The sequence below is a fragment of the Equus przewalskii genome, chromosome 2 (assembly GCF_037783145.1).
Source record: "Equus przewalskii isolate Varuska chromosome 2, EquPr2, whole genome shotgun sequence".
NCBI lineage: Eukaryota > Metazoa > Chordata > Mammalia > Perissodactyla > Equidae > Equus > Equus przewalskii.
In genome coordinates, this window is record NC_091832.1 from 45,263,627 (window position 1) to 45,284,869 (window position 21,243).

A 21,243-nucleotide genomic window follows, 5' to 3' on the forward strand; every position below is an offset into this window, starting at 1 on the left:
CAATCCATGAAGAAGCCAAGGGTACCAGTTAGGATATTATTTATCACACACTAAAGAAGTCTCCATAATAAGACGCTGAATGCATCTGCTCATAAAACTTACTGGGAAGGAGCGGGAGAAATTAAACACGGAGGGCTGTTAGATCTTATGAAAGATTAAACATGCTAGGCTCCGCTCTGCCAGCCCATGTTTCCAAGCCATAAATCCACCTCTGCTGGAAGAAGTGTGTGGCTGTAATTAACATCTTTAGTATAGAGCAGGCCATTTCCACCAGCCAGCTGAGCTAGGAAAACCAAAGGTGCTGAGTGGTCAGTTCCAGGCATGAACTAGCCTAGAAATGTCCTTCCCTGGGGTAGATAGATAGCGCTGCTCATCCACATGCAAACCGCTGTGCTGGTGAATGTTGAAAATAGCCCAGGGGAGCAAAACAGTGAAAGTAGCTAAACACTTGTAATCCTCTTCGCCTTGGGAGCAGAAAAATACCCATTGCAATTGTTGACTTACTCACTAACAAACTTTTAAAAATTTGATACACCGTGAAACCAGCATTCAATCGTTAACCAGAACATTATCAATATCCATCAAAGCTCTTCATTCTCCTTTGTCTCCAACCAACCCCCACTCACCCACAGGGAATCACTGTCCTGACTTCCAACATCATACATTCCTTTTGCCCTATTTTTGATCTTTCTGTAAATCATACAGTATATACTCTTTCGTGCCTGGCTCCTTTCACTAAACATTTTACCTGTCCGATATGTCCGTATTATGTGTGGTATTGGAGTTTATTCCTTCTTATTGGGAATGTACCAAAATTATGTTATTGATTATGGGCTCAGGGGAAATCTTCAGGTTGAGGCTATTGCAGATAAAGCTACTATGAACATTCTGTGTGTCTTTTGGGGGAACATATGTATATATCTATTTTGAATGTGTGTCTAAGAGTGGATTCGTGGGGACGTATAGTCAAATCTCATTATTCACAATACCTGAGTCCTATAAAGTCACTCGAACACTGAATTAGCAAATACTGAGCCGTTGTTCCTAGGGGAAATACAGGGTTAGGTTCCTGTGAGCCCCTTGTTAAAACATTTTCCTCAACTGATCAATATGCAACTTTGCCTTATGTGTGTTTCTGTTTAAAGACATCTTGTTTAATTTGTACAGTTGACTCATTAACATGGAACTCATGGCCAACAGCACCATAACTTGTGCCTGAATGAAGCTTATCTAACACACGTGTTTTCCCCACAAGGCACATCACAACCTGCTCATGGTTAGAAACATTAGAAAGTGCTTCAGCACTTTGCTTGAGAGCATTTTAAAAGCAAAAACATCGTGAAAAGGCACCCAAATATGAAAAATGTGGCACTAAATAGCCATGAAAAGGCCATTTGTTTACAGTATGAGAGCTGAAGCAAGAAGGCAGAGCACCAGCTCATTTGCCCTCGGCTGCTCTGCACACGTCCACTGATGACAGAGGAAGTACCATGGGTACTGATTTGTGGTTACAAATAAATTTTAGCGAGTAGATAAATTTGCAGATATGGAATCTGAAAATAATATGGATCAATGATATATTCAATTTTAGTAGATATTGACAAAGAATTTTCTAAAATAACTGTACAATTTAAATTTTTGAGAATTGGGTAGGTAAAAATGATATATTATTATTATTTTTATTTTTTTATTGAGTTAATGATAGGTTACAATCTTGTGAAATTTCAGTTGTATATTATTGTCTGTCAGTCATGTTTTAGGTGCACCCCTTCACCCTTTGTGCCCACCCCCCACCCCACCTTTCCCCTGGTAGCCACTAATCTATTCTCTTTGTCCACAGGTTTAAATTCCTCATATGAGTGGAGTCATACAGAGATCATCCTTCTCTATCTGGCTTATTTCACTTAACATAATTCCCTCAAGGTCCATCCATGTTGTTGCAAATGGGATGATTTTGTTCTTTTTTACTGCTGAGTGGTATTCCATTGTATATATATACCACATCTTCTTTATCCAATCATCTGTTGATGGGCACTTAGGTTGCTTCCATGTCTTGGCTATTGTAAATAATGCTGCAATGAACATAGGGGTACATAGGACTTTTGGAACTGCTGACTTCAAGCTCTCTGGATAGATACCCAGTAGTGGTATAGCTGGATCATATGGTAGTTCTATTTTTAATTTTTTGAGGAATCTCCAAACTGTTTTCCATAGTGGCTGCACCAGTTTGCATTCCCACCAGCAGTGTATGAGGGTTCCTTTTTCTCCACAACCTCTCCAACATTTGTTACTATTTGTTTTAGTTATTTTTGTCGTTCTAATGGGTGTAAGGTGATATCTTAGTGTAGCTTTGATTTCCATTTCCCTGATGATCAGCGATGATGAGCATCTTTTCATGTGCCTATTGGCCAAAAATGATATATTATTTTAATTTTAATTTTTCTAAAGATGAATATGATTAAATTAGTATGTGAGGGATCTGGTTGTGCCATGTTCTCATTGATGCTTTTTTTTTTTTTAATTTTAGCTGTTCCAGCAGACGTAGTTGTACCCTAGTGGTTTGAATTTGCATTTCCGATAACAAATGAGGTTGAGCACCTCTGTGCTTTGGTCATCCATGTGGATCTTCTCTTCTGGAAGTGCCTGTTTATGTTATTGTCTATTTTTTCTGGTGAGTTGTCTGTCCTTTTAATTGATTTGCAGAAGTTATTTAATCTGAACATAAGTCCTTTGAAAGATATGTGTATTGTAAATATATTCTGCCATTTTGCGGCTTTTTCATCCTTTTAATGGTATCTTTTGTTGAAGAGATGTTCTTAATTTTACTATTGTATAATTTTATCACATTTCCCCTATGAGTTTAGTACTTTTTGTCTCCTATTTAAGAGATCTTTGGGTACTTCAACTTCACAGAGACGTTTTTAGTTTTCTTCTAAAAGCTTTATCGGTTTGCCTTGGATATTTACGTCTTTTATGCATCTGGAATTGATTTTTCAGCATGGTGTGAGGTAGAGATTAAACCCATTTTGTTCCACGTGGTGTCAACTTGACTGAGCCCTATCTATTGGCAAGATCAAGCTTTCCTTACCGCACTCCCACGTCAACTAAAGGAATTGAATTAATTATTCAATATCTTCCCACAAAGAATATCCCAGTCACAACCGGCTTCACTGGTGATTTCTTCTAAACATTTAAGGAAAAATTAACACTAATCTTATGCAAACTCTTCCAAACAATGGGAAAAGTAAGAAACCTTTCCTATTCTTTTTACAAGGCCAGCATGACTTTGACAACAGATCTGACAAGAACATTATAAGAAAGGAAAATTACAAGCTTATCCCTCATGAGTGTAGATGGAAAAACCCTAAACTAAATAATACCAAGTTGACTTTAGAGACCTATTTTAAAAAAGGATAATACATCACCACCACTGGGTTTTATTCTATGAATCCAACTTTAAAAAAATCAATCAATAAAATTTACTGCATTCACAGGATGAAAAATCATATCTTGACTTCAAAAGATGCAGGAAAGGCACTTGACATATTCCACGTCCATTCATAAGAAGCTCTCAGCAGACTAGGAGAAGAATGGAACTCCTTTCATCTGATCCATGTTATCTACCGCAAACATGCTTAGTGGTGGAATAGTGAAAGTTTTCCCCTAATATAAGGAGGGAGACAAAATACACACATCACCAGACATCCTGGGAGAGAATGCTGAAGGCTCTGAATTTAATTACAGATTTGCTTAATTCTCCTTTCAGTTCTATCAGCTTTTGCTTTCAGCGTTTTGAAGTTTTGTTGTTAGGTACATATGCATGTAAGATTATTGTGTCTTTTTACCAAATTGACCCCTTTATCATTATTTAATATCTGTAATTATTCCTGGTATTAGCTCTTCTTTTGAAGTCTACTTTGTCTGGCATTCATATACCCACTTCAACTTTCTTTGGATTATTATCTCTGTGCTACAACATTTTCTATCATTTTACTCTTTTTATTTTCTTTCGTTTTTAATTAAAGCTTTGTAGAGATAATGTAATTTATATACTATAAAATTCACCCATTTGAAGTGCACAATTTAATTTTTTTAGCATGTTTTCGCCCATCCTTCCCAACCCCCCTCCCATTCCCACTGCCAATCCACAGAGCCCCAGGCAGCCGTCAGTCTTTCTGTCTTTGCAGATTTGCCTGTTTAGGACTGTTTGTATAAATGGAGTCACACAATATGTGCTCCTTTGTCACTGGCTTCTTTCATTTAGCATAATGTAATTTTTTTCAAGGTTGATCTATGTAGTAGCATGTGTTAGGACTTCATTTCTTTTTATTACTGAACAATATTCCACTGTATGGAAATACTACATTAATTTATCCATTTGTCACTTGATGAATATTTGAGTTGGTTCCACTTTTTAGCTATTATGAATAATGCTGCTCTAAACTTTTGTGTTGTTGTGTGGGCATATATTTTCATCTCCCTTGGGTACGTACCCAGGAGTGGAATTGCTAGGCCATATGGTAACTTCCTGTTTTACTTTTTGAGGAAATACCAGACTGTTTTCCAAAGTGTCTACACCATTTTATATTCTCACCAGCAGTGTAAGAGGGTTTGGATTTCTTCACATCCTCACCAACACTTGCTGTTATCTAACTTTTGATTCTAGCCATCTTAGGAGGGTGTACAATAATATCTCATTATGATTTTGATTTGTATTTCTCATATGGCTAGTGATGCCAAGCACCTTTGCATGTGCTTATTGTCCATTTGTATATCTTTGGAGAAATGTCTATTCAGACTCTTTGCTCATTTTTTTGATTGGGTTATTTACCCTTTTATTATTGCATTTTATTATTGGATAATTCTATGTATATTCTAGGTATGAATACGTGTCAATGAGAAAAAAATGCAGGTCTGGGCATTAGTAACCAAGGTCTTTATTAATCTTGCAATAGAGAGAAGAAAGCTATTACAATAGGGAAAATCCTCTGACCGTAAATCTTAAAGCACCTTGGGTAGAAAGGGATTTTCTTTTATGGAGAAGAGTAAGCCAGGGCAGGAGGAACCCGATGTGGAGTCTGGGATGAGCGGGAGGTTTGACTGGACAGTGAGCTTGAAGTATTTTTCTCTGTGGCCGGCCAATTCTCAAGAGGAATTGTTCCGTGTTCCACTGCTTGTTTAAGCTCGAGGTCCAGCGGCTTCTTGGGAGGAGACAAGTTTAGCTAAAATTTAGTCAAGATAGCAGGCCTTATGTCCAGACTGTTTGGACAGTTTAGCCTATCGTTACGAGACAAACAAAGGGGGTTTTGCGGCACCGTGTGTGGTCTTGTTATTGACAAACAAGGGGTCATCTTTGCGCCTTCTCCAAGTCGTGTGGGGAAGGACGGTCCTCTGCAGTAAGCCATTTCATGGAATGCGGAATGGTGAAGGAATTTCCCAACCATCACTGTTTTTCAGGAGCACAGGACTCAAGTAAAATTCAAATTTTTCACCACTTATTGTATATCTGATTTGAACGCTTTTCAATGAGAAAATTCTATTTCAATTTCAACTTTTCAGTTCTATATGAAGTCTTTCTCGTATTTGATGATGTTCTTTGAAGGAGAGAAGTTTTTAATTTTGATGAAGTTCATTTTATCTATTTTTTCTCTTGTTGCTTGTGCTTTTGGTGGCATAGCTAAGAAAAGAAGTCCAATTCACAGTCATGAAGATTTACACTTCCGTTTTCTTCTAAGAGTTTTATAGTCTGGGATCTAACATTTAGAGCTGCAGTCGACTTTGAGTTTACTGTTGTATGTGGTGTGAGGAAGAGGGAACGCTTCCTTCTTTTGCACGTGGACATCCAGTTATCCCAGCACAATTTGTTCAAAAGAGTATTCTTTCCCCATTGATTAGTCTTGGCATTCTTTAAAAAAATCAATTGACTGAAAATGTGAAGATCTATTTTTGGATTCACAGTTCTATTCCATTGACGTATGTCCATTTTTATGTCAGTACCACACTGCATTAATTACTATAACCTTGTAGGAAATTTTGAATTCAGGAAGTGTGAATCCTCTTTTCTACTTTCTGAAGATGTTTTCACTATTCTGGGTCCCTTGAATTTCCACATGAATTTTAGGACCAGCTAGTCAATTTTTCTAAAGATGTCAGCTGGGATTTTCACAGGGATTACAACGAAGCTGTAGGTCAATTTGAGAAGTATTGCCATCTTAACAGAATTGAGCCTTTCAATTCACCATCATGGGATGTCTTTCCATGTAGTCAGATCTTCTTTAACTTCTTTCAACAATGGCTTGAAGTTTTAAGAGTATAAGTTTTTCACTTCATTTCATAAATTTATTCTGAAGTATTTTATTCTTCTTGATACCACTATAAATAAATTTTTTTCTTAATTAAATTTTTGATATTTTCATTGCTACTCTACAAAATACAATTGATTTTTGTATATTGGTTTTCTAACATCCTGCAGCATTGCTGGACTCATTTATTAGTTTCAATAAATTTTCAGTGTATGTCTTAGGATTTGCTATATACAACATCACGTTGTTTGCAAACAGAGATAATTCTACTTTTTCCTTTCCAATCTGGGTGCCCTTTATTTCTTTTTGTTGCCTAATTTGCCTGGTTGCCCAGTAAAATGTGAATAGAAACGACAAGAACGGAATCTTTCTCTTGTTCCTGATCTTAGGGAAAAGGATTCAGTCTTTCATCATTAAGTATGCTGTTAATGAAGATCTTTTTAAAAGATGCCTTTTATCTTGTTAAGAAAGCTCCCTTCTATTCATAATGTGTTGAGTTTGGTTTTGTTTTTTATCACAAAGAGTGTTGAATGTTGCCAAATGATTTTCTGTGTCTGTTGAGATCATGTGGTTTATGTCCTTTAGTCTATTGATATGATGCATTACATTAATTGATTTTTGGATATTAAACCAATCTTGCTTTTCTGTGTTCTTTAATTTCCACGTATTCGTAAGTCCCCAAATTTCTTTGTGTTAATTTCTAATTATATTCCATTGTGATTGGCAGACACACTTGGTATGATTTTAATCCTTTTAAACATAATGATTCTTGCTTTATGGCCGAGTATTTGGTCAGTCCTGGAGAGAGCGCTACATGCTCTTGAGAAGAATGTGTATTCTGCTGTTATCAGGTGGAGTATTATATAATGTCGTCAGGTCTAGCGAGCATATAGCATTGTTCAAGTCTTCTCTGTCCTTGTTGATCTTCTACTAGTTGTTTGATTCATTATTGAAAGTGGGATACTGAAGTCTTCAGCTATTTTTATTGATTTGTCTATTTCTCCCTTTAGTGTTTGCTTTATGTATTTTGTGGCTAATTTTTTAGTTGCATATATGTTTAAAATTATTATATCTTCCTGATAGATTCCCCCATTTATCATTATAAAATATTCCTTTTTCGATCTAGTAATATTTCCTCTTTTAAGGTCAATTTTGGCTGATATTAATATAGCCACTTCAGCTTTCTTATTGTTGTTGTTTGCAAGTATATAATTTTCCTTTCCTTTTCTTTAAACTACTTGTATCTTTGATTCCAATGTGTGTTTTCTGTAGACAACATATAACTGGATCTTTATTTTTATCCAGTTTGACAATCTCTGTCTTTTGATTGCATTGTTTAATCCATTCACATGTTTTTTTTTTTTTGAGGAAGATTAGCCCTGAGCTAACTGCTGCCAATCCTCCTGTTTTTTCTGAGGAAGACTGGCCGTGAGCTAACATCCATGCCCATCCTCCTCCACTTTATATGTGAGATGCCTGCCACAGGATGGTGTGCCAGTTGGTGCCATGTCCCCACCCGGGATCTAAACCAGTGAACCCTGGGCTGCTGAAGTAGAACGTGTGAACTTAACTGCTGCGCCACCGGGCCAGCCCCAATCCATTCACATTTAATGTTGTTATTGGTGTAGTTGAGTTTTTGTCTGCCATTTTAATTTTTGTTTTCTATGTGTCTCATATCTTTTTATTACTCTATTCATCATTTACTACTTTCTTTTGCATTAAGGGAATAATTCCTAGTGTAACATTTTACTTCCTTTAATTATTGCTTCCCTATATTTTTTGAGTTTTTTTAGTGATTGCTCTGGGGCTTATTAAACACATCTTAAATTATCAGAATCAGCTTCCAATTTATGCTAACAATTCCAGTGAGATTTAGAAATTTTACTTCTATATAACTCTATTCTCACTTGCCCCTTTTTGTGCTATTATTGTTATGTATGTTGTCCATTATATTACAAACCTAGAAATTCATTGTTATAATTATTACTTTATATAATTTTAGGTCTGCCAAAGAACTTGAGAAAAGATAGGAGAGTAAGTATATATTTATAGATTTTGTAAATTAGCCTTATTATTTATCATTTTTGGTTCTTTTCATTTTTCCTCTGGATTCAAGTTACCATCTGGTGTCATTTTCTTACTTCAATGAAACCTTTGTGCAGTTATTGTCAAACACATTACGTTTATATATTTTATAGGTCCAACAACACAATTATATATATATATGTTTTATACAATTGCTTTTTAAGTCAGTTAAGAGAAGAAAGGAGATAAAATATACATTTGTGCTGTCTTTTATAATTAGATAAATACTTTTACTGGTGATCTTTTTTTTTTTTCCCTAGTATATTTGACTTGCTGTCTGTGATCACATGTTTTCAGCCTAAAAAACTTTCTCTGGTATTTCTTGCATGATGGGACTGCTAGCAACACATTCTCAGTTTTTGTGTATCTGGTAATGTCTTAATTTCTTCTTCACTTTTGATAGGTAGATTGGCTGAATATAGAATTCTTGGCTCATGGCTGTTTGTTTGTTTTCCCAGTACTTTGAATGTGTCATTCCAATGCCTTGTGGCTCCCATGGTTTCTGATGAGAAATCAGTTGTATGCTAACTTGTGTGTGATGGAATGCTTCTCTCTTGCTGATTTCTAGATTGTCTCTTGGTTTTCACCTTTTGCTAGTTTAATTATAATGTGTCTTAGTGGGGCCGGCCCCATGGCCGAGTAGTTAAGTTCATGTGTTGTCTTTGGCAGCCCAGAGTTTCGCCAGTTTGGATCCTGGGCACAGACATGGCACCACTCATCAGGCCATGCTGAGGCGGTGTCCAATATAGCAGAACTAGAAGGGCCCACAACTAGAATATACAACTATGCACTGGGGGACTTTGGGGAAAAGAAGAAAAAGAAGATTGGCAACAGACATTAGCTCAGGTGCCAATCATTAAAAATAGCAACAGCAACAAATAATGTGTCTTAGTGTGAATCTCTATGTTTATCCGACTTGGAGTTTGTTGAGCTTCTTTGGTGTGTAAATTAACATTTTTCATCAAATTTTTGAAGTTTTTTGCCCTTTATTTCTTCAAATATTTTTTTTTTGTCTTTTTCTATCTCCTTCTGGAATTCCTATTATGTGTATAATAGGAATATGTGTATAATAGGAACTTTGCTGGTGTCACATTTTTCTGAGGCTGTGTTCGTTTCTTGATTTTTTTCCTTTCTGTTCCTGGGACAAAATAATCTCGATTGACCATATTCAAGTTCACTGATTCTTTATTCTATTTGTTCAAACCTGATGTGGAGACCCTGTGGTGAATTTTTCATTTCAGTTATTACAATTTTCAAATCCAGAATTTCTATTTGGTGCTTATCTATCATTTCTATCTCTTTGTTGATATTCTCTATTTGGTGAAACACCATTTTCATATATTTTTTTATTTCTTTGTATATATGTTCCTTAGTTCTTTCAATATGTTTTGTTTTATTTATTTAGTTGTTTTTTTTTGCTGAGGAAGAGTCACCCTGAGCTAACATCTGTGCCAGTCTTGCTCTATTTTGTATGTCGGTCGCCATCATAGCATGGCTGCCGATGGTCCACACTTGGGAGCCGAATCTAGTCCACCAAAGTGGAGCATGCTGCACTTAACCAGTAGGCCACGGGGTCAGCCCCTCAATATATTTTAAATAGTTGATTTAAGTCTTTTACTAGTAACCCCGATGTCTGGATTTCCTCAGGGACAATTTCTATTAATCGTTTTTTCCCTATGTGTGGGCATATTTTTTAATTTCTTTTAATCCCTCATATTTTGTTGTTGTTGTTGAAAACTGGGCATTATAACATGACAGCTCTGGAATTCAGACTTCGTCCCCTCGCTGGGTTTGCATTGTTGCTTCTTGTAGTAGTTGCTGCTTGTCTGTTTGTTGAGTGACTTTAGTGAAACAATTTTGTAAAGTTTGTATTCTTTGCCACATGTATCCAGTATAGTCTCTTTCCCATTAGCTTATTGATCAGCTACTAATTGGATAGAGATTTCTTAAAGGCCTGGAACGAAAAAATTTCTCTGCAGATGGGTTCTGTTTTTGTGTTGGGGCATGCCTTCAGTGCTAGGCCAAGCAATTTACGACCTGCCTTGGCCTTCACTTCCCGCTGGTGCAGAGCCTGCAGGTCTAACGCAGGCCGAAAGCTCAGGGGCTCTCAGGTTTTCTCTAAGTATGCACCCGTCCCTGGTCATAGGAGTGGCTTTCTAGATTTCCAGGAGATTTTATAGCTTTTCAAAGCTCTTATTCCCCAAAGCATCTCATTTTCCAGCCTTTCCTCCTAAGCTTATGGTTAGTCTATTGTTTGCCCCGATTGTAATCCACTGCCTCAGGCATTGGCAACTAAAGATCTGCCTCTAAATGTTTTCAGCAGGTGTTCTGTGGGCAGCTGCCTCAGCACTGGGAGAGTACCAAGTTAGACAAGATAAGAGCAAGCCCTTCGGGCTGGTCTTACAAGAAGCCACTGGAGAGGTCAAAACAAACAACCATGTATCTTTATAAATGAGGTCTGTTCTGTTCCCTCTGGTACCGGGAACTGCACCTGTATTGTGAACTGTTTTCCTCAGGGTCACCACTGAATGGAGGAGCCGGAGATGGAAGCAGGGTAAGCTAAAACACCACGAATCTTGCGATTCTTACTGAGACTCAGCAGGTGGGTTTTCTTGATGAAATATTCCCCTGATCGCTATAGGCAGTCAGTCAGTTTACAGAGTTCTAAAAAGTTCATTTTGATTTTCTGAGCTTTTGCCAGACTTTTCATTGCTCTTTTTTGGAGCAATGGACTTTTTGAGTTACTTTCTCTTTCATTTTCTCTGACCTTTCATAACCAACTTTTGATTGCATTAATTTTTCTCTATTCTTTTATTCCCCTCAGGTTATTGATTTCAGCTCTTATCATTTTTATTTCATTTCTTCTACTTTTTTTGAATTTGACTTAATTTTCCTCTTTATTTTTTTCAAGTGGAAATTTAGATCGCTAACTTTTTAATCTTTCTTCTTTTCTAATATATGTATTTAACACTAGAAATTCCCCTCTAACTATTATTTTAGGAGTCTTCATTTGCTATATCATTCATTATCTATTAGCTAACAATATTTTGGGAAGAGTGAAGGGAGAATTAATAAAATATTTGACTAATCCTAAGTGACACAAGAAAGCAGAAACAAGGAATATTAAATAACTGAGTCAAATTGAAAGTAAATTATAAGATGGCAGATATAAACCAAATGTGTCAGTCATTATATAATATACACAGGGACTTAATGCCTCAAGCAAGGTAAAAATGATGATTGTCAAACTGGAAAAAAAACTTATATGATGGTTACAAGAGAGATATACTTGAAACATAAGGACTCATAAAGATTGAAAGTAAAAGAATACAGAAAAATACAGAAAAACAAAGAATACAGAAAAAGCTACTTCATTGCAAACAGTAACCGAAGGAAAGCTGATGGAGAAGCGCTAAGATCATGCAAAGTAAACCATTAGGCAATAGGCATCTCTGGAAATAAAAACCTGTCATAATGTTAAATAGATCAAGTGATCAGGAAGGTATCACAATCCTAAATAGGTATGTACCCAATAACATCAGAATATATGAATACGCAATGGACAGGACTAGAAGAAAGATCAATCCATAACCAATATGGGAGACTTCAACAAACTCTCTTAATAATGAATAAAATGAGAAGATGAAAACATCAGGAAAAGTATAGATCCAGACAGGACAACTAATAAAATACTCAGTTGAGAGTTAGAAAACACTGCCCCCAGCGACAGAAGGTGAATTTCTCTTTGAAGTGTACAGGACCATTTACCAAGCATTTACCAAAGCTTCAAATTCTTCTCTCCTTAGAATGAAAGAATATTTTCCGTCTTGCCAAGAGAATCCTACCAAGGAGAAGTAGAGGGGTTAGTGATAGGTATTTGTTGCCAACAAAGACTTGCTGAGTGTGCCCTGGGTAAAGGGTAGCATGTTGGTTGACATACTACCCTTTGACATGATAGCCATGACAAGATTGACCATTCGCTGCCCCATAAAGGAGCCTCAACAAATGTCATAGGATTAAAATTATTAAAATAATGTAGAGTATGTTCTCTGACCACAGTTCAATTAAGCTAGGAATTAGTAGAAAATCTTCTATTGCCTAGAAATTAAACAATTCGCCTCTAATTAATCCATGAGTCAAGAAGAAAGCATCCTTGAAATTATATTTTGAACTGAATGATAATGAAGCTATGCCGTGTATAGATCTGCCTAGCATCCAGCAACCCCAGGCTTCCTCTTGCCCTGAAGTAGGTCTCTAGGAGCCGGCTCCAGCATTAAGGCCCGTGTATGTACTGACTGACGCATGCTCATCCCTTGACACGTGTTAAAATATTTAAGTATCCCCTCCCTGGTTGGAACCATTACCTTGCATCTTCTGTAGAACCACCATGCTACCCTTTACCCAGGGCACGCTCAGTAAGCCTTTGTTGGCAGCAAATACCTATCACTAACCCCTCTACTTCTCCTCGGCAAGACAGAAAATGTTCTTTTATTCTAAGAAGGAGAGAAGAATTTGAAGCTTCGGAAGCCTCTGGTCATCCAAATAACTAATTCATATGATTATTCATCCTTTCCTGCCCTTTGAAATCTGCATCTCAGAGATTCTTGAGTTCCAAAAGACAGACTTCTTCCAAGTGAAGTTTAATTTCAATGACTATATCCAGAGTTCTATTCAACATAGCCTCAAGCAGCAAACTTAACATGAAAGCCTGTTTAATTGCTAGCAAATGGTAGAATAATCTTTTGAAACAATGTAGCAAACATAATTAATTGAAATAATCTCAAATGTGTTTCATGTGGTAATAAGCACTTATGTAAGATCAACACCATAGGAAAAGAACACAAGGCGAGAGGTAGTGACCTGTACCTCAAGTGGCAGGCTTTGCAGAAAATCCTTTTGCCATTTCACCCACCGATCATTTCTGTATACTTGTGTACTTTTTTTCACCCAAATGAAATAATAAATTTTTACCTTCTAAATTGTCAATGGAATTGAATAATTGGCAGTGTACTTTTTATCTTAGTGTTTTGAATTAAATGCATGAAACCAGAATCCGAAAACTGAGGCAGAAGACAAAACTTAAAAGGAAGAATGAAGAAAACAACAGATTCATTCATTCACCAGCAATTCAAGACCCCGTTGAATAATTGATTGCACACGGAGTTAACAATTTTATCAGACTCTATCCCAAAGTCATCTGGACCTAGAATTTGTACCCAAGGTAATAAGACGAAGGCAAAACATCAACAATGGAGAGTGCCTGCTTTGTCCCAGGCATTTTCTCTTTTGCTCTCTTATATCTTTTGACCACTCTGTGAGGCGAGTGGTGTCATTTCCATTCTACAGTTAGGGAAATGCAGGCTCAGAAAAGTGAACTCACTAAACACTTCGTTAATGTTTGGTGCCTTCTTCCTCACTCCTCTGCGCCACAGTACAGCAAGCGCAGACACCAGCGGACTTCAGGTGTAAGGAGAGGCAGCAGGAGGAGAATATTGTGATTGTAACTGAGATTTGCTTTAATCAGGTACGGTGAGATGACAGACATGGAGACAACTGCCTTTGAAAGAAGACTGTATTACTTACAATTCTCAGGAGTAGGGGGCACGCCACACTATTGGGCTACATGCGGAAGCACCAGGGTTGGTCAGGGGGCGGAAGGAGTGAGGGGAGAGCACGGGCTAGGGCCTTTATTGTGGTTTCCACAGGAAGGAACAGGTGAGGCAGGTAGGCAAGTTTGAGCAAGTTTAGGATTGGATGGTTTGACCCATTTCCTGGGCTCCGTCTCTAGTTGTCAGTACCCAGCCCTGGAGCGACGTAGGGCAGGGTCCTGGTTAGGGGAGTCAGATGAAGGAAGGGGTTGGAGGTGCGGGCTTTGGATTAGCTGGTTTGTTCATGAAAGGCGTGCTTGCAGGCAAGTTGTTTACTGCCTCGAGGAATTAGCTAGCCCTGGGAGGGGCAGTCTCTCCAGGATTAGCAAGGTCTCTAAGATGTCAAAGCATCGTAAAATGCAGACATGAAAAACATTCTTAATACAGAGAAATCCATCATTTCTGTTTAGATTGTAATGAAATCAGGACCTTCCATCTAAAGAATTTCTTAACAAGTGACCACAGAAGGTTTGGGGCTGGACAGCAAACCCTGCTTTCTTTTGCAGTGAGCTGTGGATGGTCCAGCGTGTGGAGAGCACCGTCTGTCTGAGCTTGTGTGGCAGACAGCAGAGAGTACTCTAGACACCTCGGAGCAACGATCAGTGACTGTCTCAGGTTGGGTTTCCCAAACCCCAAGACAAGGACTTGAGGGCAGACCGTTTGTTTGGGAGGTGATCCCAGGAAGCACAAGTGAGAAAATAGGGATAGTGAGAGGAGAGAGAAAAGTCAATAGAAGGTGCACCAGCAGCTGGACTTTTCCTGTGGGCAGCCAAGCTTCAGTCCTGCAGGGGACTTTTGGAGGAACCATGGGCACCATGTCTCAGCACTGTCACCCTCTCCACGATGGGGAGGGAGGACATTCATTCAGCATCTCCTGTCTGTCACTCTTTGAGTGTTGCCCTGGGGAAGGGATCTTGATGCCCTTTCATTTCTGGGCCACACCTGCATGCAGGTGGGGAAGCTCCCAGGGTGTAAAGGAAGCCACTAGGCAGAGAAGAGGAGAGGTGCAGGTTGCTGGAGGTGAAGCCAGGTGGGCTGAGGGCACCCGGGGAGAGGTGTCAATAGGGTCTGCCGTAGCCCTGGAAGTTGGAAGTAGACGGGCTCTTTTTGAAGTGCATGGATGCTTGAGCTTCACCCTCATTCGTTCATCCAGGGGTAGAGTTTACGAAAGGCGATTATTACGTCTCCTGGCTCTCCTGTCTGGTCTCAGGACCAAGAGTCCGTGTGCTTCTCCTGAGTATTTGATCTGTTTATAATCTTGTACACTATGAGTTGTGTACCTCTCAGGGTTCCTTCATGTGTCAATTCTAAGAGAAAAGCTTAGAACCAAAATTTATGTTTGAACTTTCCCAAGTGTTGAGATAACTTAGATGTTACTGTTTCATGTTCATTTCTGGATCCTTTTATAATCTTACTCTCACAATTCTTCCTCTTTTTATTTCTGAATTTGAATTTATGATTTGTTGTTATATTTTATATATTCTTACAAAATGTCTCGAGTCTTTTCTGGAACAAATTCTCATATTATTGAGGAATCTTGGTTGAGAGTTTCAGAAACCTAATTCAGAACAGATTAAACAAGAAAAATGGTAATATTTTGGCTTAAATAACTGGGAGAATCAGAAAAATGCTCCAGGCATAGAAAGGATAAGGAATTCAAATAATGCCGTTAATACTTTCCCTTTCTCTCTCCCTCTGTTTCTCTTTGACTCTCCCTCTCCGTCTCTCTCAGCTTTCCCCTGTGTGGGTTTTATTCCCTGGCAAGACCTTTCCATTCAGTGGCATACAGTGACCACTGGTTGCTCTAGGCTCATATCAGATTTAAGTTTATGAGCCCAGAACCACAGTAAAAACAATGGAGTCACCTCTTTCCTGGTAGTTCTAACGAATTCTCTTGGCAGTCTCTGATGAGTTCTGCTTAGGGCAACTTCCCACTTCTGTGATGTTTTTGTTAGTACTGGAGACCCTTGGTATGAGTACCATAACAGAAAGAGAAGGAGGAGATAGGAAAAGAGTGCTTCACAGAGACAAATTAGCTGCCCCAGGACATTGTCATAAGAAACACATGGTCTGGTAGCTGGATAAGGCAGCTAGAGGGTCAAGGAGAAGAGGTGGTAAAGGTACCAACATGTGTCATGTATTGAGTGCTTATTGTGTCAGACCTTGTGCCGAGCATCACTTAATCCTCACAAGAACCCTCTGAGGTAAGGTCAATTATGGCCCATATTTTAAAAATGGGGAAAATGAGACACAGCTAGTGATAGAGCTCAGATTCAAAGGCTTGAAGCCCGACTCCAAAGCAAGGTCTTTTAGTCACCAAACTAGAGCTGGTTTGAACAGCAGGATAGAAGGTAACATCATTTACTCAGAAAAGGACCAACGCTACTGGGAGGGTTGGAATGGAGTAGAGAATGAGTCTACTTTTTAACATGGTAGGTTTGAAATGCCTTTGTGGCATCTGTGCAGAGTCGTGAGTAGAGAGATATATCTGTATGGAGCGAAGAGGAGAGATTTAGGCAATAGATAGAAATTTGGAGGCGTTGAAGCCATGAGTATGTCTGAGCGCTCCTGGAGAGAGGAATCAGCACGAGGGAACAGGTCGATGGAATCAAACCTTGGGTTCCTCAAATGTTCCATGGTGAACTGGAGGAGACATAGAAGAATTTCCCAGGGAGAGAAAGAGGAAATCTTGATTAAGAGACGCCTAAGGAAGAATGTTTCAGAAAGAAGGGAGGGGATCCACAGTGTCCAATATGCTTTAACAAGAAAACTGGAAAAGTTCCATTGGGTTGAGGGGCATGGATGCCATAACCAGAACTGTTCTGCTGAGTGACAGAGGACAAACTAGATTCGAGTGGGTCGAGGAGTCAGTGTGTGTGTGTGTGTGAGTGAACGGACTTCGTAACTACAAATAGTCTCTTGAAAAGGTTTGCAGGAACAAAGTAGGGTGCTGCCAAGGAGGGTGAGCGGGAATGGGGAGAAGGGAAATTGAACAAGTTGGCCCTTGGTGGATTCAATTTAATAGGAAGTATCAGTGTAAACTCACATTCTTTTTCTTTCCCAAACACATATTTTCTGACTCTGTCTCCTGAGAAAGCTTAGGAGCAATGATGACCCTACAGCAATAAACATCTTGCCACCCAGACTGTCGTTGCTAAATACCATTTTCCCTTAAAAGAAACCAGAGATTCTTACAGAAAGGAATGTTTAAGGTCTGAGGTAGGAAACATTCGTACAAGCCTGGAACATCTTGTGCTTGAAGGCAAGGAAGCTCTCAAAGACCCATGAGTCATGTCAAAAGGACACAGGAGCCAAACGAAGGGGCTCTTTTTGGCCAAAGATAAGACAATTTAGGCCATTGGTGAGACTGCTAATAAAATAATGGGCTAAGGAATTTGCAAAAAGGAATAAAAATGAAGGAGATGCCTGATGAGTGGAAGGAGGAGGGGATGATAAGTAGACAGGAGGTTCTGGTGGGATCTCGAGACACATGGTGTAGAAGGAGTTGAATGCAGGAGATGGAAGGAGGAAGGGGCTTTGACCACAGAGGGAATTTTGAGAAGTGGTAATTGGGGGAGTGGGCGATTAAGCACAATGACAACAGGGTATAAATGGTGACAATGGGCGCAAGAGACCGAGAAAGGTTGGAGACTATAAGGAAGGTGTCAGCTTGGGCTGCCATGACAGCAGACATTTATTTTCTCATAGTTCTGGAGGCCAGAATCCAAAATCAAGGTGGTTAGGGCTAGTTTCTGGTGAAAACTCCCTTCCTGGCTGGCAGACAGCTGCCTTTGTGCTGTGTCCTCACACGGTCTTTCCTCCCTATGTGCCTGGAGAGAGGTAGAGAGAGAGGGAGAGAGAGGGGGAGAGAAAGATCTGGTGTCATTTGTCTTTTTAGGAGAATACCAATCCCATCAGGTTAGGGCCTTGCCCTCATGGCCTCCTTTAACCTTGATGACCTCGCTAAAGGCCTCATCTCTAAATGCAGCCACACTGGGGGTTAGGGCTCCAACATATGAATGGGCGGAGGCGCAATTCAGTCCATAACAGAGGGCAAGTGATCCAAACGCAAGTATGTTGGAGGGGTTTCTCTTGAAGGCTAAAATCAAACGGATCAGGAGACAAAGACTTGGGTCAATAAGAGTGAGTGGCCAGGACTTTGTAGGTGGAGAGCAGGTCAGCAAAATGGCAAAGGCTCGGGACACTAGTAAATTTTACGAGGGGCAGCGATGCCCGGCATCTGTAGTGGGAATGGACGAAGAGACCCTGAGACTTCTATAGTGCATGAGAATGTCACCTTCACGTGAGGCTGCTGCTGGGGACGGATGCCACGGGAGTTCACGCTGGACGTGCTTCTGTGCTCAGCCATCCCCATTCTTCTGGAGTCACATGGCATGGGTTCGTAGAATACAAACAGTCAATTCACATCTTCCTGCTCAACACATCTGGAATCCCACCTGGAACAGACCTGTCAAGTTTGTCAGAGTGAGTTTAAGAATGGGCCATGGAGATAAAGAGCCTCTTTCTCCCCATAGGCATCACCCAAGCTTTCATCATTCTTAATTGTTATTCTCTCCTGAGCGCTGTGATATTTTGAAGTCTGGGCCATGTTTTCTGTAGTAATTATGTGAATTTAGTTAAACGGCCTCACTGTTTACAAATGCTGGTCCAAGCACGGAGGTGTCATGAGGCATCTCTAAATTATGCTGCAGTGGGCAAACTTCTGGGAGTCGGGATGGACAATTTGGCCTCCTAGCTTACTCCCTTTCTGACTCAGGGATATTCTTTAAATATAAAAAAGGTACACAAGCATTTTCTGTGTCTATGTAGTATTTTCCAGCATTAATTATTTTGTTATTAGTTTTACTCCATCGCAATCACTCATCAAACTAATTTCTTTGAAGTATGAGGATAAAATTTTGAATAGAATGTTCAAGTTCTTTTAATTGCACTTGAAATAAGAGTTAGCTGTGAGGTCTATATTTAGAAGCATGGGGGTCTTCTGCCATACAAGATAAATGAAAGCCCAAGCAGCTTTGAGCCTTTTCCAGCAAAGCACTGTGGAAAAGAGAACGGGGGGGGAAAAACGACAAATCAACACAATTAAATCTGAAATTGCTGGCTTCCAAAATAATTTCATTCCTCTGAGTCAACATTGTTTTGATTTTTAGATTAGGTTTGTTTTTCAAACCCATGTTTTCCCCAAACTGATTATTTTTGGTATTTTGTACACAATTGCGAATTTCCAACAGAATGTTAATATCCTTGACCTGTTTCCTGCATCAATCTTTACTGCAGAGCAGGCTTGTCAGTGCCAGCGATCACAATAGATGGTAAAGGCTGGTGATGAAAAGTGTTCCACCTCAGTTTCCAGATCTCCCATTATTCTCTCAGCTCTCCAGCTGTATTAACGGGCAGAGCAACGAGTGAAGCCCTGTGCCCAAGCAGCTTATAGTCTAGATGGGTTGAGCGAAGAGAATATCCAGACACAGCTGGCCATTATAAGGGCAAGAAGAGAATGAGAAGGACAAGGTGTTAGAGATGTTCATGGGGGGTGGGCTTCCAGCTTCAGCCAGGTGGTTCAGGACAAGCTTCACAGTGGAGGAGTCCTTGCAAGTAGGTCTTAAAGGAGGCATAGAAGTTGACTTCCAGCTAGGGAGGTCTCCTGATGACGGGTTTGGCTTGTGCCAGGTCCCCGTAGGACTGAGACTAAAGATTCAAGATGCTACAGGATGTCTCACTTCCTACATGCTGAAAGCCTTTGTCCATCTTGTGAAAGCCTTTCCATCTGCCCCTATGAGTGGGTTGCAGCCTGGGAAGTGATTTATGGGGCTTCACACTGTCCAGTAAGAGCAGCTCTGCAGATGCTTGAGGCCAATCTATTGAAGGCTGTAATTTAATAGGGAGAAAAAGTGAATTTGTTATTCTGGGAGGTTTGTGAAGAAAATGGAGTCAGTTTACAGTTCATTTTGGATTAATTTGTTTAATCCATTGTTGCTAACAATTCCTGTAGGGAAGAGAAAATGAAACATACTGGGAGACTGATGGCTTCCTTGACTGGAGTAGGTTCAGCTCATGAGCTCATAAAAGTGTATCTCTCCCTAGTTCCATCTAATGATATGGAGAGTCAGACATACTGACACATTCTCTCCCTCTGTCTGGCAGAGAGCTACCATACGGGTGTTATGTTATGCATGTTCTCTATTACTACAGTCAGGCTGCTAAAATGCTGGCTTCTACTGCTGAGGTGTCTGCCTGCCTTTCCCTGGTCGTCCCCCTAACATGTCGGAAGACTATGGTATGATAAAGAGTATATTTGGTCTTTGTTCCCAGTTCCTGACACAGAGATCCTAAAACCCTTGGAATTTTCTGAGTAATAAGACAGTCTTTTGCATGGTAATGAGGTGACTCACAGTGAGTCCTAGATAGCTTCGGGGTGAGGACTGGTCACCAGGAAAACCAGCCAAGTGGTTAGAGGGTTAGAGCTTTTATCACCCCAATGGGTAGGCAGGCTGAAGACTGAGCTCAATGAAAAACGGTCATAACTTTAATCAATCATGTTTATATAATGAAACCTCAACTTAAAAATCCTAAATGAAGGAGTTCAGAGAGCTTCTGGGATGGTGAACACATCAATGTGCTGGGAGGGTGGCCTGCCTGGAGAGGGCATGGAAGCTCCAGGGCCACCCCCTCATACCTTGCCCTCTGCATCTCTTCTGTTTGGCTATTCCTGAGTGGCATCTTTTATAACAACCTGTAATAACAAGGAAGGTGCTCTCCTGAGTTCTAGGAGTTCTAGTGAATTGTTGAAACTGAAGGGGGGTTGGGGTAACCTCCCGGTTTGTCATCGGCTAGGCACAAGTGCAGGTAACTTGGGGACCCCATTGCAGCTGGCATCTGAAGTGGGGGCCTCTTGTGGGACTGAGCTCTGAACCTGTGGGGTCGGCACTAACTCCGGGTCGACAGTTTCAGAACTGGATTGAATCGTTGGACACCTGGTTGGAATCAGACAATTGGTTGCTTTTGGAAAAAACTGTACAAAGACCAAGTATACTTGTGGCAAAGAGAAGGTGGGCAGCTTAAGAAGCTGTGAAACCCGGGACTCAGCTCCAGATGTCAGTCAGAAATGCCCTGGTTTGGGGGTCTCCACATTTCACAGCCAGACCAAGACTTCCTCGCTGTATTTTGTCGTTACTGTTGCTGTCGCT